Here is a 14,370-nt window from a genome sequence, read left to right as displayed (position 1 = left end):
AGCGTGCTGCACACACAATCATGTTATGAAAAATGACACACCCACTCAAGGTTTAATAAAACTGGGTTTTGGTATGAAAATGGCTGTTTTAAATGGTATTACTGGGGCTGTAAGTGAGAATTTATAGAACTCCGGTCTATCCAGCTATTTGGTATCTGGCTTGACCTTTCGCCACATGAGACCACATAGTCGAGAGTCTGTTGTATATGCTGTTTGTATATATGTCTGTATGTATGTATATATTTATATACGTTTAGATACAAAAAAAAAAAAAATCAGTTCTGCTCCAAATTTATTATCTTTTGCATTGGATGGACATTATATGTTTTCCATCTGAAGGGTGGGTAATAGCATCAAATTTTTTCCAGGTATCACCTTTCATCTTAAGGAGCAATTTGCAATTATGTACACTGCATCAATTAATTTTTGTGTGTTAAAACTTCTACAGATTTACGAAACAGAGCTTCGTTAGAAGCCATCTGATCCTGAAAGTTGGTAATTTTTGTCCTGTAACTGCTACACTATAACAGCAAGATTACTCACTCAATTTCTGTGCTATGTCACACTTTTAAACTCTAGCATGCTTGAGTAAGAGGGAATGAGTCGATGAATAGGAAGGGAACGCACTTCCACCATTCTAAGACTCATCATGCTTGTGGAACTACATCTGTAATGAAGCCAGTACACCACTGACATAGTGGGGTCTTGATTTCTAATGTAAGCAATCCTCAACATATGGTTCATGCTCGTTCCATTTCTGATCTCTACTCTGAACCACTGAATTAGCTCGTAAACTTGTCTTTCTCAAATGGCAACTTCTCAACATGCTTAAAAATTTGCTAAAATGAAACCACTTCATAAAAAAGGAAGCCAAGAAGAGATGCTTAACTGTAGACCTGTTTCTCTATTGTTTGTACTTTCAAAATTTCTAGGAAAACATTTTGAGAAAAGAATGACAAATTTCTTAAATAAATGTAAAATACTTGCTACAAGTTAAGATTAGGCCAATCCCAAGACTGAAACAGACAGCGCAAAACAAAATAGTCAAACCTGATCCGGAATACTTGAAGATAAACAGGGATAAAATCGTTGAAGAAATTAATAGGCACTCAATAGACACATGGACAGATCTGGCGAAGGCAGTTCAGAAGACTATGTGCTGGGGACAACCACCTAGAAAACGTAAACATAGGTGGTGGAACGCAAAGTGTGATGAAGCCATTGAGAGAAGAAAGCAAGCATGGGACAAGTTCAGTAGCTACAGAAATTCAGAAACATGGAAAGAATTTCACGAAGTTCAGAAACTAGCATCGAAGGAAATCAGAAGGGAAAAACGAGCATATGACAATAACAGACTAAAAGAAATTGAGGAAGATTTCAAAAGAAATAACACAAGAAATTTTTACAGAACTTTCAAAGAAAATATTAAGGACTATCAACCCCCTAGCCTCTGCTTCCGAAGAACAGATGGATCCCTGGAAACAAACACAAAAGAAAACTGTAAAATTCTCAAACATTACTTTGATAAACTTCTTAATTGCAAAAAACCTACAGGAAAATTAACATTCCAAAAGACCACATCTAATGCCGATTCTGATCCACCCACAATAGAAGAGATAGAGGAAATCATAAAACAAATGAAAAATAACAGAGCTACCGGAGAAGATGGTATTATCGCCGAGATCTGGAAACTCCAAGATGAAAACATCACCAAAAAAATCCATAAGATTATCTCCGAAATTTGGATCACAGAGAAAGTGCCAGAGGAATGGAAATGTGCATTGATCCATCCGTTACATAAAAAGGGTGATAAGTCAGATCCAAACAATTACAGAGGCATTTCGCTAGTACCAGTTACATACAAAATTTTCTCTAAGGTGCTATTAAACAGACTAGAACCACAAGCAGACCTGCAAATTGGGGAATACCAGGCAGGCTTCAGAAAAGGGAGATCATGCATCGAACAGATCTGGATCTTGAGAACACTTTTGAAAGTCAGACAGGCAAGAAACACTGTAGTTACCTTTGTGGACTTTAAAAAAGCATATGATTCCATAGACAGACAGACACTCTTTGACGTACTGGAAGAATATGGTATTGACAGAAAAACCAGGGCACTTATACAACAGACGCTTACAGACACTACCTCCAAGATTAAGTTCATGGGAGAAATTTCGGAACCCTTCCACATACACACAGGTGTCCGACAAGGAGACGGGCTCTCACCAATCCTGTTCAACATGGTGTTAGACAAAATTATCAAGCAGTGGGAGGAACAAGTTAAAGGAATACAGCTGGGAAGAACACGTGAAACCAAAACAATCATAAAATGTCTGGCATTTGCAGATGATATAGCCATACTCAGCAATAATACACAGGAGGCAAAGGAAGCACTGGAATGCTTGCATGAAATAGCTGCCAAAACAGGTCTGCAGGTATCTTACGAGAAGACACAATATATGGAACGACAGACCAACAATGTACACACCATGCATACGGTATATGGATCCGTAGAAAGAGTCGAAAAATTTAAGTATTTAGGGGAGTACATACAAATGGGAGGATCAAACAAGGCGGCTAACATGGAACGAACGAAGAAACTCCAGAAGGCATACAAACTCACATGGTCACATTATAATAAGAAAAGCATATCGAGGCAGGCCAAACTTAGGCACTACAAAACAGTTGTATTACCAGAAGCATTGTACGCGTCAGAAACAACCACAATTGGAGCATCAGGCATCATAGACACAGAAAAAATAGAACGCAAAATTCTCAGAAAAATATTTGGACCAATTCACAGAGATGGCATATGGATGAAGCGACCTACCAAAGAGCTGTACCAGCACACTGACAGACTAACAGACGCGATCAGAAAACGCAGATTAACTTTCTATGGGCACATACAGAGAATGGACAACAACCGACTTGCAAAGAAAATTTTTGATGTAGTAAACAGCTCAAGCAAGAAAACAAATTGGTATCATGAAATAGACGAAGACTTAAGGCAGATAGGGATCAACAGGCAAATGATAGGAGACAGGAAATACTTCAGAAACAAAGTTAGGAGTGCAAAATTTATTGTAAAGGAGAGAAAGAAGAAAGGAACATTATGGACAGAGCAAAGGAAACAGGAGCACAGCCAAAGGATGAAGAGATTTTGGGAAGAGAAGAGGAAGAAAGGAAAGAAGTGAAAATTGTGTCATCATGTGATTTTCGAGTTCAAACACTGTCCATAAGGGCAACAATGAAATGAATGAATGAATGAAATGTATAATACTGATAGAATCACAACAGGGTTTTAGGAAAAAAGATGCTCAACTGAAACACTGATCTTTTTATCTATATAAAATTCTGCAGGACCTAGATAGGTAGGAACATACCTCGAGCATTCTTCTGGACTCATCAAAAGCCTTTGATACTATCAGTCATAATAAATTAGTTAGTGAGATTCAGAACTAGGGTATTAGTGAAGCAGTGCATAACTGGATTTAATTATACTTCAAACACAGAGTCCCCTTAGGTTCCTTACTGGTTCTAATCATGTCTCAGTATATGTAAATGATGCATATATCAACAGTGGAAACAGAAAACTATATCTGGAAACAGAAAACAATATCAATTTGCAAATGACACCAGGATCTTATTTACTAGAAGCACCAAAGAAACCTTTGAAGACAACACTGAACATGACGTGGAACAGGTGACAGTTGTCGAACTGGAAGTACTGCGGGTGATTGATGTGCTTGCTTTGAAGAAACTTATTTATACAGCCATCAAAGAGCCGGAGACTTACATTTAGGAAGGTAGCTAATTGAGTTGAGAAGGACCAGGTGAAGCAGATTTGGGAACAGATGTAGAGGTTATGCAGGAAAGAGCAAAGGTTGTGCATGCCATGAGTCCATATCATCAAAATGTCTTCAGTAAATCATCTAGTTTTAAGTGCTGACTGGATTGAAAGGATTCCTCCAGATGATCCATAAATAAGTTGTCAAAGGATGGTATGATGTGAGTACTCATGGTAGTGCCACAAATTTGTTTGTAGATTTGGTCTTTGAAAGTGAAGTTATTCTGCATTAGGGGGTGGTTGGGGAGGAGGATTAGGAAAGATGTGATGGTCTTGTAATTAGGAGGACATTTGCAGATACAGTGTTCCTAGGTCACAAGTCCATGGCATGTGCAATATTGATTTACAAGGACATAATGTGCACAGTAAGCAGGTAGAAGCGTAGGTAATGGGCAGGAACTGTGGAAAGGCAGTGAAGAAAGTCATCAGTCTCTTGACTGTAGTATGGGAGGTTAAGGACAATTTTTTGGAGGTGTTAGCATACAAAGGAACAATTTAATTCTGTGGGAGAGCTGTACCCAGTCACAATGGAATGATCAATGGCAAAATATGTTAGTTTGGGTTTGTGGAGTAGGTAAAAGGTAGGATGTGGAGGTTGCTGGAGTGAGGAGAGCAATGGATTTAGGGATCAGATTTTGGGGTGGACCTGCTTGAGGTCCTGTTGGACTTCTGGGATGGGATAATGGTCTACATCTATGTGATTACTCTGCTATTCACAATAAAGTGCCTGGCAGAGGGTTCAATGAACCACCTTCAAGCTGTTTCTCTACCATTCCCCTCTCGAAGGGTGCGCGGGGAAAATGACCACTTCAATTTTTCTATGTCAGCCCTGATTTTTCTCATTTTATCGTGATGATCATTTCTCCCTATGTAGGTGGGTGCCAACAGAATGTTTTTGGAATCAGAAGAGAAAACTGGTGATTGAAATTTCGTGAGAGGATCCCGTCACAACGAAAAATGCCTTTGTTGTAAGGATTTCCACTCCAATTCACGTGTCATGTCTGTAGCACTATCTCCCCTACTTTGCGATAATACAAAACGAGCTGTCCTTCTTTGTACTTTTTCGATGTCATCCATCAGTCGCATCTGATACGGATCCCACACCGCACAGTAATACTCCAGAATAGGGCGGATACGTGTGGTGTAAGCTGTCTCTTTAGTAGACCTGTTGCACCTTCTAAGTGTTCTGCCAATGAATTGCCATCTTTGGTTGGCTCTACCCACAACATTATCTATGTGATTGTTCCAGTTTAGAGTATCTGTAATTGTAATCCCTAAGCATTTACTTGAGTTTACAGCCTTCAGATTTGTGTGACTTATCGTGTAATCGAAATTTAACGGATTTCTTTTAGTACTCACGTGAATAGCTTCACACTTTTCTTGATTCAGGGTCAATTGCCACTTTTCGCACCATACAGATCTCTTATCTAAGTTGTTTTGGTCATCTGATGACTCTACAAGACAGTAAATGACAGCATCATCTGCAAACAATCTAAGACAGATACTCAGATTGTTTCCTATGTCGTTAATAAAGATCAGAAACAATAGAAGACCTATAACACTGCCTTGTGGAATGCCAGATATTATTTCTGTTTTACTAGATGACGTTCCATCCATTACTATGAACTGTGACCTTTCTGACAGGAAATGAATACAGTTGCACAACTGAGGCAATATTCCATTGGTATGCAGTTTGGTTAGACACCTGGGAGGAACACTGTCAAAAGTCTTCTGGAAATCTAAAAATATGGAATCAATTTGACATCCCCTGTCAATAGCACTCATTACTTCATGAAGATAAAGAGCTAGTTGTGTTTCACAAGAACGATATTTTCTGAATCTGTGCTGACTATGTGTCAGTAAATCATTTTCTTCGAGGTACTTCATAATGTTTGAATACAGTATATGTTCCAAAACCCTACTGCAAATCAATGTTAGGTTAATATGGGTCTGCAATTCAATGGATTACTCCTACTTCCCTTTTTGGGTATTGGTGTGACTTGAGCAATTTTCCAGTCTTTAAGTACAGATCTTTCTGTGAGCAAGTGGTTGTATACAGGATGGTCCATTGATCGTGACCGGGCCAAATATCTCACAAAATAAGCATCAAACGAAAAAGCTACAAAGAACGAAACTTCCCTAGCTTGAAGGGGGAAACAACATGGCGCTATGGTTGGCCCGCTAGATGGCACAGCCATAGGTCAAACGGATATCAACTGCATTTTTAAAAATAGAAACCCCCATTTTTTATTACATATTCGTGTAGTACGTAAAGAAATATGAATGTTTTAGTTGGACCACTTTTTTCGCTTTGTGGTAGATGGTGCTGTAATAGTCACAAACAAATGACTCACAATTTTAGTTGAACGGTTGGTAACAGCTAGGTTTTTTTAAATTAAAATAAAGAACATAGGTACGTTGGCTACATTTTGTTTCGGTTGTTCCAATGTGATATATGTACCTTTGTGAACTTATCATTTCTGAGAATGCATGCTGTTACAGCGTGATTACCTGTAAAACCACATTAATGCAATACATGCTCAAAATTGTGTCCATCAACCTCAATGCATTTGGCAGTACATGTAACGACATTCCTCTCAACAGCAAGTAGTTTGCCTTCCGTAATGTTCGCACATGCATTGACAATATGCTGACCCATGTTGTCAGGCATTGTCGGTGGATCACAATAGCAAATATCCTTCAACTTTCCCCACAGAAAAAAATCCAGGGACATCAGATCCGGTGAATGTGCGGGCCATGGTATGGTGCTTCGACAACCAATCCACCTGTCATGAAATATGCTATTCAATACCGCTGCAGCCGCACATGAGCTATGTGCCAGACATCCGTCATGTTGCGTTCTTTTATTTATTATTATTCCATGTGATCTGATGGTACACAGTGTGTTGCAGATGTCAGAAAATATCATTTAACATTGTTAACATATATTAACGTAGGCCTGTAGTATCCTAATGTATTATATTGCTCAGTGTTTTCAATTTAACACAAACAGCAAGATTACTGTTCTAAGTATTCATTTACAGAGTAAAAACAGTGACACAACAAATATGACTTCACGGCTTTGCTAAATTTTATGTTGTCTTCGATGGACTTAATACTAGTGGGAAGATTGTTGAACAGTTGGAGGCCCATGTGGAAAACTTCCTTTTTACACAGTTGAATGTTTGTACGTATAACATGCAGGTTTGTGTTTTTCCTGGTGTTGTGTTCATGTATTTCATTATTTTTTACGACTCTGGGGTCAGTTGGCACTATGTGTTTTCTGAAAAATTTTAGAGTCTCAAGAATGTAGAGACAAGGCAGTGTAAGGATTTTCAACTTTCTGAAGATGGGTTTGCAGGAGTCTCTGGGTTTGCTCCCATCCTCATTGCTCTCTTCTGGATTCTGAATGTGCTCAGAGCAGTTGGAGAATTTCCCCAGAATATTACACCATATTTTAGGTGGGCTTGTATGTAAGTGTAGTATGCACTGGTTAATGTTTTCAGGCTAGCACATGTTTTCAGTACACTCAATGCATAACAGCCAGTACAAATCCTAGCATTTACCTTTTCTGTATGTGTATTCCATTTCCGGTTATCTTGAACCCACAAACGTAGGAATTTGAAAACAGTGTTGGTATCTATTGACTGGTTATTTATAGTGACAAATGGCTGAGAGGAATTTGCATTTTGTGTTGTGTGGAAGTTCATGGAAGCTGTCTTTTTGTTGTTGATAGTTAATCTGTTGATTTTTGCCCAGTTGCTGAGTTGATCAGTAGCCAAGATCACAGCTTTTTGCACAGCCTCTGTATTCTCCCCTTTGAGGAGTACAGTTGTGTCATCAGCAAATATTATTGTTTTGTGTGCATCAACATTCAGGCTCACGTCATTAAAGTAGGGGTCCCAATACTGAGCCCTGTGGGACACCTTGCTTAACAGTTTTATTACTTGATAGTATTTCAGTTATTGAGTTGCTTTGTCTATTAGTATATTTCATGCTGACTCTCTGCATCCAATTGGTTAGGAATGTAGTGATCCAGTTGTTTGCAATCCCTCTGATACCGTAGTGTTCTAATTTTTCCAGTAATATTTTGTGGCCAACAGTGTCAAAAGCCTTTGACAGATCCAGAAGTATGCCTGTTATGGGTTGTTTTCTATCTAACAGTTCTAAGAGTGATTAGATTAGATTAGATTAGATTTACTTTCATTCCAATTGATCCGTAGTGAGGAGGTCCTCCAGGATGTGGAACATGTCAGAAAAACAACAATACACGACAAATATTTACAACTAAAACAAGTAAGCTAATGTACCATTCCACAGGTCTCAAGTGGAATGATCGTCATTTTTTAATGAACACTAACAGTCATTTTACAAATACTAATGCACTGAATTTAAAATAAAAAAGTTTTTTTTATTTATAAGGTAATAAACATGTAATACAACTACTGTAATACTTATTTAGAAAGGAACACATTACTGCACTGAAATGGTGCAGAAGTTAGATTATACTTACACACACACACACACACACACACACACACACACACACACACACAAATTTTCAATGAACACATTACTGCACTGAAATTGTGCAGAAGTTATGTTGTACTTCTATACAAATTAGTTGGTTTTACTAAGAAAAACATCAATGGAGAAGAAGGAGTTGGCCACCAATAAATCCTTTAGGCTTTTCTTAAACTGAATGTCATTGGTTGTTAAGCTTTTTATGGCTGCTGGCAAGTTATTGAAAATGTGTGTTCCTGACTAATGCACACCTTTTTGTACAAGACTAAGTGACTTTAAATCCTTGTGAAGATTATTCTTATTTCTAGTATTGATTCCATGAATTTAGCTGTTGGTTTGAAAAAGTGATATATTTTTAATGACAAATTTCATTAGGGATTAAATATGTTGGGAAGCAGTAATTAGTATCCCTAGTTCCCTAAACAGGCTTCTGCAGGATGTTCTTGAGTTCACACCACGTATAACTCTTACTGCACGTTTTTGTGCCCGGAAAACTTTAGCTTGGCTTGATGAATTACCCCAAAAAATAATCCCATATGACATTATGGAATGAAAGTAAGCATAGTATGCCAGCTTTTTCATTTTTATATCCCCTATGTCTGACAAAATTCGCATTGCAAACAGAGATTTGTTAAGACGCTTCAGCAGTTCTGTGGTGTGCTCCTCCCAGTTGAATTTATTATCAAGCTGTAATCCCAAGAATTTAACACTGTCCACTTCTTCTATCTTCTTGTCATCATATGTTAGCCATATACTCTTGGGACACCCCTCACAAGTTCTGAACTGCATGTAGTGTGTTTTTTCAAAGTTTAGTGACAAAGAATTGGCTAGGAACCAGTGATTAATGTCCACAAATATTTTATTGGCTGATCTTTCTAAGACTACACTTGATTTGCTATTTATTGAAATGTTTGTATCATCGGCAAACAAAACAAACTTGGCAACTGGTAATGTTACTGATGAAAGGTCATTGATATACAGAAGAAAAAGTAAGGGCCCCAAAATGGAACCTTGTGGGACCCCACATGTAATTAGTTCCCAGTTGGATGATGCCTGATAGCTTGATGCATGTCTCTTTCCTAATAACACCCTTTGTTTCCTGCCAGGGATATATGATTTGAACCATTTTGCAGCATTTCCCGTTACACTATAATATTCTAGTTTACTTAAAAGGATATTGTGATTTACACAGTCAAATGCCTTTGACAGATCACAAAATATACCAGTTGCCTGCAATTTTTTGTCTAATGAATTAAGCACATTTTCACTGTAAGTGTAGATAGCCTTCTCAATATCAGAACCTTTTAGAAATCCGAACTGTGACTTTGACAGTATGTTATTTGAGATAAGATGGTTATAAAGACGACTGTACATTACTTTTTCGTAATTTTTTGAGAATGCTGGCAACAGTGAAATTGGACGGAAATTTGATGCTATTTCTTTATCTCCCTTCTTAAACAGTGACTTAACTTCAGCATATTTCAGCCACTCAGGAAATATTCCACTGATAAACGACTGGTTACACAGATAGCTTAATATGTTACTGAGCTCAGAATCATATTCTTTAATTAACTTTGTTGATATTTCATCATACCCACTAGATGTTTTTGATTTTGAAGATTTTATGATGGACATTATTTCTGCTGGGGTAGTGAGGGTCAAATTCATATTACGGAAGTTACTTGAAATGTCTGGTCTAAGGTAATCCGTAGCAGCATCTACCGAACCTGACAACCCCATCTTTTCAGTAACAGTTATAAAATGTTGGTTAAAAAGTTCTGCAACACTATACACATCTGTCACCAATGTATCATGTACTCTTAATGCTATTTGTTCCTCTTCATGTCTGGTTCTACCGGTCTCCTCCTTCACTATATCCCATATTGTCTTTATTTTGTTATCTGATATGACTATCTTTTCCTTGTAATATATTTGCTTTGACATCCGTATTACAGTCTTTAATATTTTGCAGTATTTCTTATAATGTGCTATAGCATCAACATTGGAAATGTTTCGGATTGACAGATACAGTTTTCTTTTTGTTTTACAAGATACCCCTATTCCTCGAATAATCCATGGCTTTTTTGTAGACTTTGCTCTAACCTTGGTAAGTTTTGGGGGAAAGCAGTGTTTGAATAAGATAAACACTTTATTAGCAAAAATGTTATATTTTTCATTCATGCCATGAGCACTGTAAACATCAGTCCAGTGAATGTCTCTGAGGAGTGTCCTAAAATAATCAATTTTTGGCTTACTGATTACCCTCTTGAGCTCAGATTTAACAGATTTTATATCCTGTTCAGTATTAACATTTAACAGAAGGAACTGCATGTCATGGTCTGAGAGGCCATTGACTATTGGTTTTGTAATATAATTTTGTTCATTGAACTTTTCTATAAAGATATTATCAATGGCTGTTTGTGAGCAAGTGGCTATTTTAGTGGGGAACTTTACAGTGGGAATTAAGTTGAATGATAGTGTTACTAACTCAAATATGTTCTTATTGGGAAAGTCTTTAAGGAAATCTACATTGGAACTGGTGATTTACCAGCAACCACTATTTCTTTGTTTTTGGTTGTTAAGTGGGCCAGTACAGCTTCAATGTGGTTTACAAACAGATTAAAGTTACCTGCAGGTGCTCGATATACACTTAATATTATGAAGGATTTTTTGTGAAATTCTAATTCTGTTGCACATGCTTCTATATGCTGTTCTAGGCAAAATTTATGAATGTCTGTGTTCTTAAATTTATGACAGTTCCTGATGAATGTGGCAACGCCTCCTTTCTCCATTTCTGATCTACAAAAGTGAGATGCTAACCTAAACCCTGTAACACTTAAAAGTTCTATACCAGTGGTCACATGATGTTCAGAGAGGCAGATTATGTCAGCTGGGTTTGAAGACTCTAATTCATCTATGCAGATAGTTAATTCATTAATTTTATTTCTCAGTCCTCGAATATTTTGATGCAATAAAGATAGCTGACATTTCACATTGACTGAGTTAAAATTGGGTGGAGTTAAAATATCTACTGACAGTTGAAAATTCTTAACCAATGGCTGTTTATGCTGATGTAATAAGCTGGAATTATGTTTTTTGATTTCTTTCTCAAACTGAAGGTTTGTCTCAGTTCTAACCTCTCTTAAAATTTGCTTTCTTTCTGTCCTCCCTACCCTAAAAAAGGGTCTTTTCTGAATCCTATAACCACTGGTATTTTACCACTCATGACAGTGCCTCCCCCCTTTAACTTTCCTGCTATTTCCCCAGCCAATTTACCCTTCCCCTTCCTGTTGAGGTGAAGGCCATGCCTAGTATAATCCTACCTACTGAGAGAATCAACATGAACCACACCAATGTGTGACCCTGCACCCGACATGAGCAGCCATTCCAGCTCCAAATTAACTCTCTTGACAGAAGAGTTCAAATGAGGTCGGTCATGGCGCCCAAGAACAGATACAAACTCAACACTAGTATGCTTCGATGCTGATGCAATCTTCACCAGGTCACACTCTATACTGTACCCAGGATCTCTGTCAATACTGTTACCTGCCCCACCCACTATAACCATGGTGTCTTCCTTAGTGAAATCTTTGCAAGGTGATCCTAAATCCTCTGTCACCTGCTCCAGACCAGCCCTAGGTTTAAAAAAATTGGTGACCTGGTATTCTGATCCTAGTTCATTCTGCAAAAGTTGGCCAACACCTCTTCCATGGGAACTACTTAACAACAACACTTTCTTTCTCTTTACTGATTTCCCTACATTCTTACTTTTCAATTTGCTGCTGAAAGTTTGTTGTGCCCTGTCTACACCTGCAACTGCTTGAGGCTCACCAGCTTCTAACTGAAGCAACAGGTCAAACCTATTTTCCACATTCACCATAAAGCTGTCAAAGTTCTAGGCCTGTTCCTCCTGTTGCCTGTTGCCACTTCCCACCTCTCTTTACCCTTCTCCCTCCTTAACCTGTCAAGATCTCCCCTGGCCTTGTCTAACTCAGCCTGAAGGGCGGCAATTTTCCCCTCCTGTTCTAGTATCTTCCTATCTCTACTACAAATCCTACAAAACCACTGATGAGTCTCATTTACTTCCCCTATTCCCACGCCACTACAGTCACCCACATGGAAAAAACTACAGCACCCATCACACCAAAGCCCCGACCTAACAATTCTACGGCAAGTCAAGCACTTTTCACTCATGATAAACGTAATAGTTTATTAAGAATAAGTCAGTTAAATTACAGATAAACACGAAAATATGGTTACACAAATTTGGCCTATACGCAACTGTGTGTAAACAAAAACAAAAGTGCAAAGTTTCTGTAACAACAACTTACACTTTACGCTACTTTCTGGAAATGCTAGTTAAATAGTGAAGAGGTACGCTAAGTTAAATTGCTGGAGAGAGCAAGGAACAACTAAACAAAATTCTATAGATTTGCTGCAGCAGAACGTAAACAGAAAATACGACTGTACGGTCTTTTCGCGTTTTCTGCTATATTACGTAAAGAAAAATGAAACCTTTAATGGTACACTTAAATGGCACACTAATACACCTATTTACCACGTAATCAGTACTAATCTATATTTTTTATGCAATCATATACTGCAGTTTCAGTAGATTTGTTGCTTCTGAACCCATGTTGAGCTAAACTTAGTAAATCTTTTTTTTCAATGAAGTCCATCATTTTTTTGGACATTATTTTTTCAAAAACTTTAGAAAAGCAGGATGAGATTGAGATAGTCTTGTAGTTATTCATATCTTTATTATCACCTTTTTTGAAGACAGGAATTACTTTAGAAAGTTTCAGAGCTTCAGGGATGATACCTGCCCGGAAAGAACAGTCACAGAGGTGAGTTAATGGTTCAGCAATTGTGTGTTCACAATTTTTGATTACAGCTGCTGGGATGCCATAAATTCCAGCTGAATATGAATTTTTTAACTTTCTGAGGGCTTTTGTAACATCATTTTCAGTGACGGAAGTACATTGCCATTCTGTCATGCAGTGAAACATCTTGTAGTAACATCGGTAGAATATTACGTAGGAAATCAGCATACATTGCACCATTTACATTGCCATCGATAAAATGGGGGCCAATTATCCTTCCTCCCATAATGCTGCACCATACATTAACCCGCCAAGGTCTCTGACGTTCCACTTGTCGCAGCTAACATGGATTTTCTGTTGCCCAAAAGTCCATGTTATGCCGGTTTACATTACCGCTGTTGGTGAACGACGCTTCGTCGCTAAATAGAACGCATGCAAAAAAATCTATCATCATCCCATAATTTCTCCTGTGCCCAGTGGCAGAACTGTACATGACGTTCAAAGTCATCGCCAAGCAATTCCTGGTGCATAGAAATATGGTACAGGTGCAATCGATGTTGATGTAGCATTCTCAACAACGACGTTTTTGAGATTCCCGATTCTTGTGCAATTTGTCTGCTACTGATGTGCGGATTAGCCACGACAGCAGCTAAAACACCTAATTGGGCACCATTATTTGTTGCAGGTCGTGGTTGACATTTCACATGTGACTGAACATTTCCTGTTTCCTTAAATAACGTAACTATGTGGTGAACAGTCCGGACACTTGGATGATGTCATCCAGGATACCGAGCAGCATACATAGCACCCGCCCGTTGGGTATTTTGATCACAATAGCCATACATCAACATGATATTGACTTTTTCTGCAATTGGTAAATGGTCCATTTTAACACGGTAATGTATCATGATGCAAATACCTTCCACACTGGTGGAATGTTACATGATACCACATACTTATCTGTTTGTGACTATTACAGTGCCATCTATCACAAAGCGAAAAAAGTGGTCCAACTAAAACATTCATATTTCTTTACGTACTACAATGATATGTAATAAAAAATGGGGGTTCCTATTTTTTAAAAATGCAGTTGATATCCGTTTGACCTGTGGCAGCACCATCTAGCAGGCCAACCATAGTGCCATCTGGTTTCCCCCTTCAAGCTAGACAAATTAC

The sequence above is a fragment of the Schistocerca piceifrons genome, chromosome 2 (genome assembly GCF_021461385.2).
Source record: "Schistocerca piceifrons isolate TAMUIC-IGC-003096 chromosome 2, iqSchPice1.1, whole genome shotgun sequence".
Taxonomy (NCBI): Eukaryota; Metazoa; Arthropoda; class Insecta; order Orthoptera; family Acrididae; genus Schistocerca; species Schistocerca piceifrons.
This window is presented reverse-complemented; position numbering follows the sequence as displayed.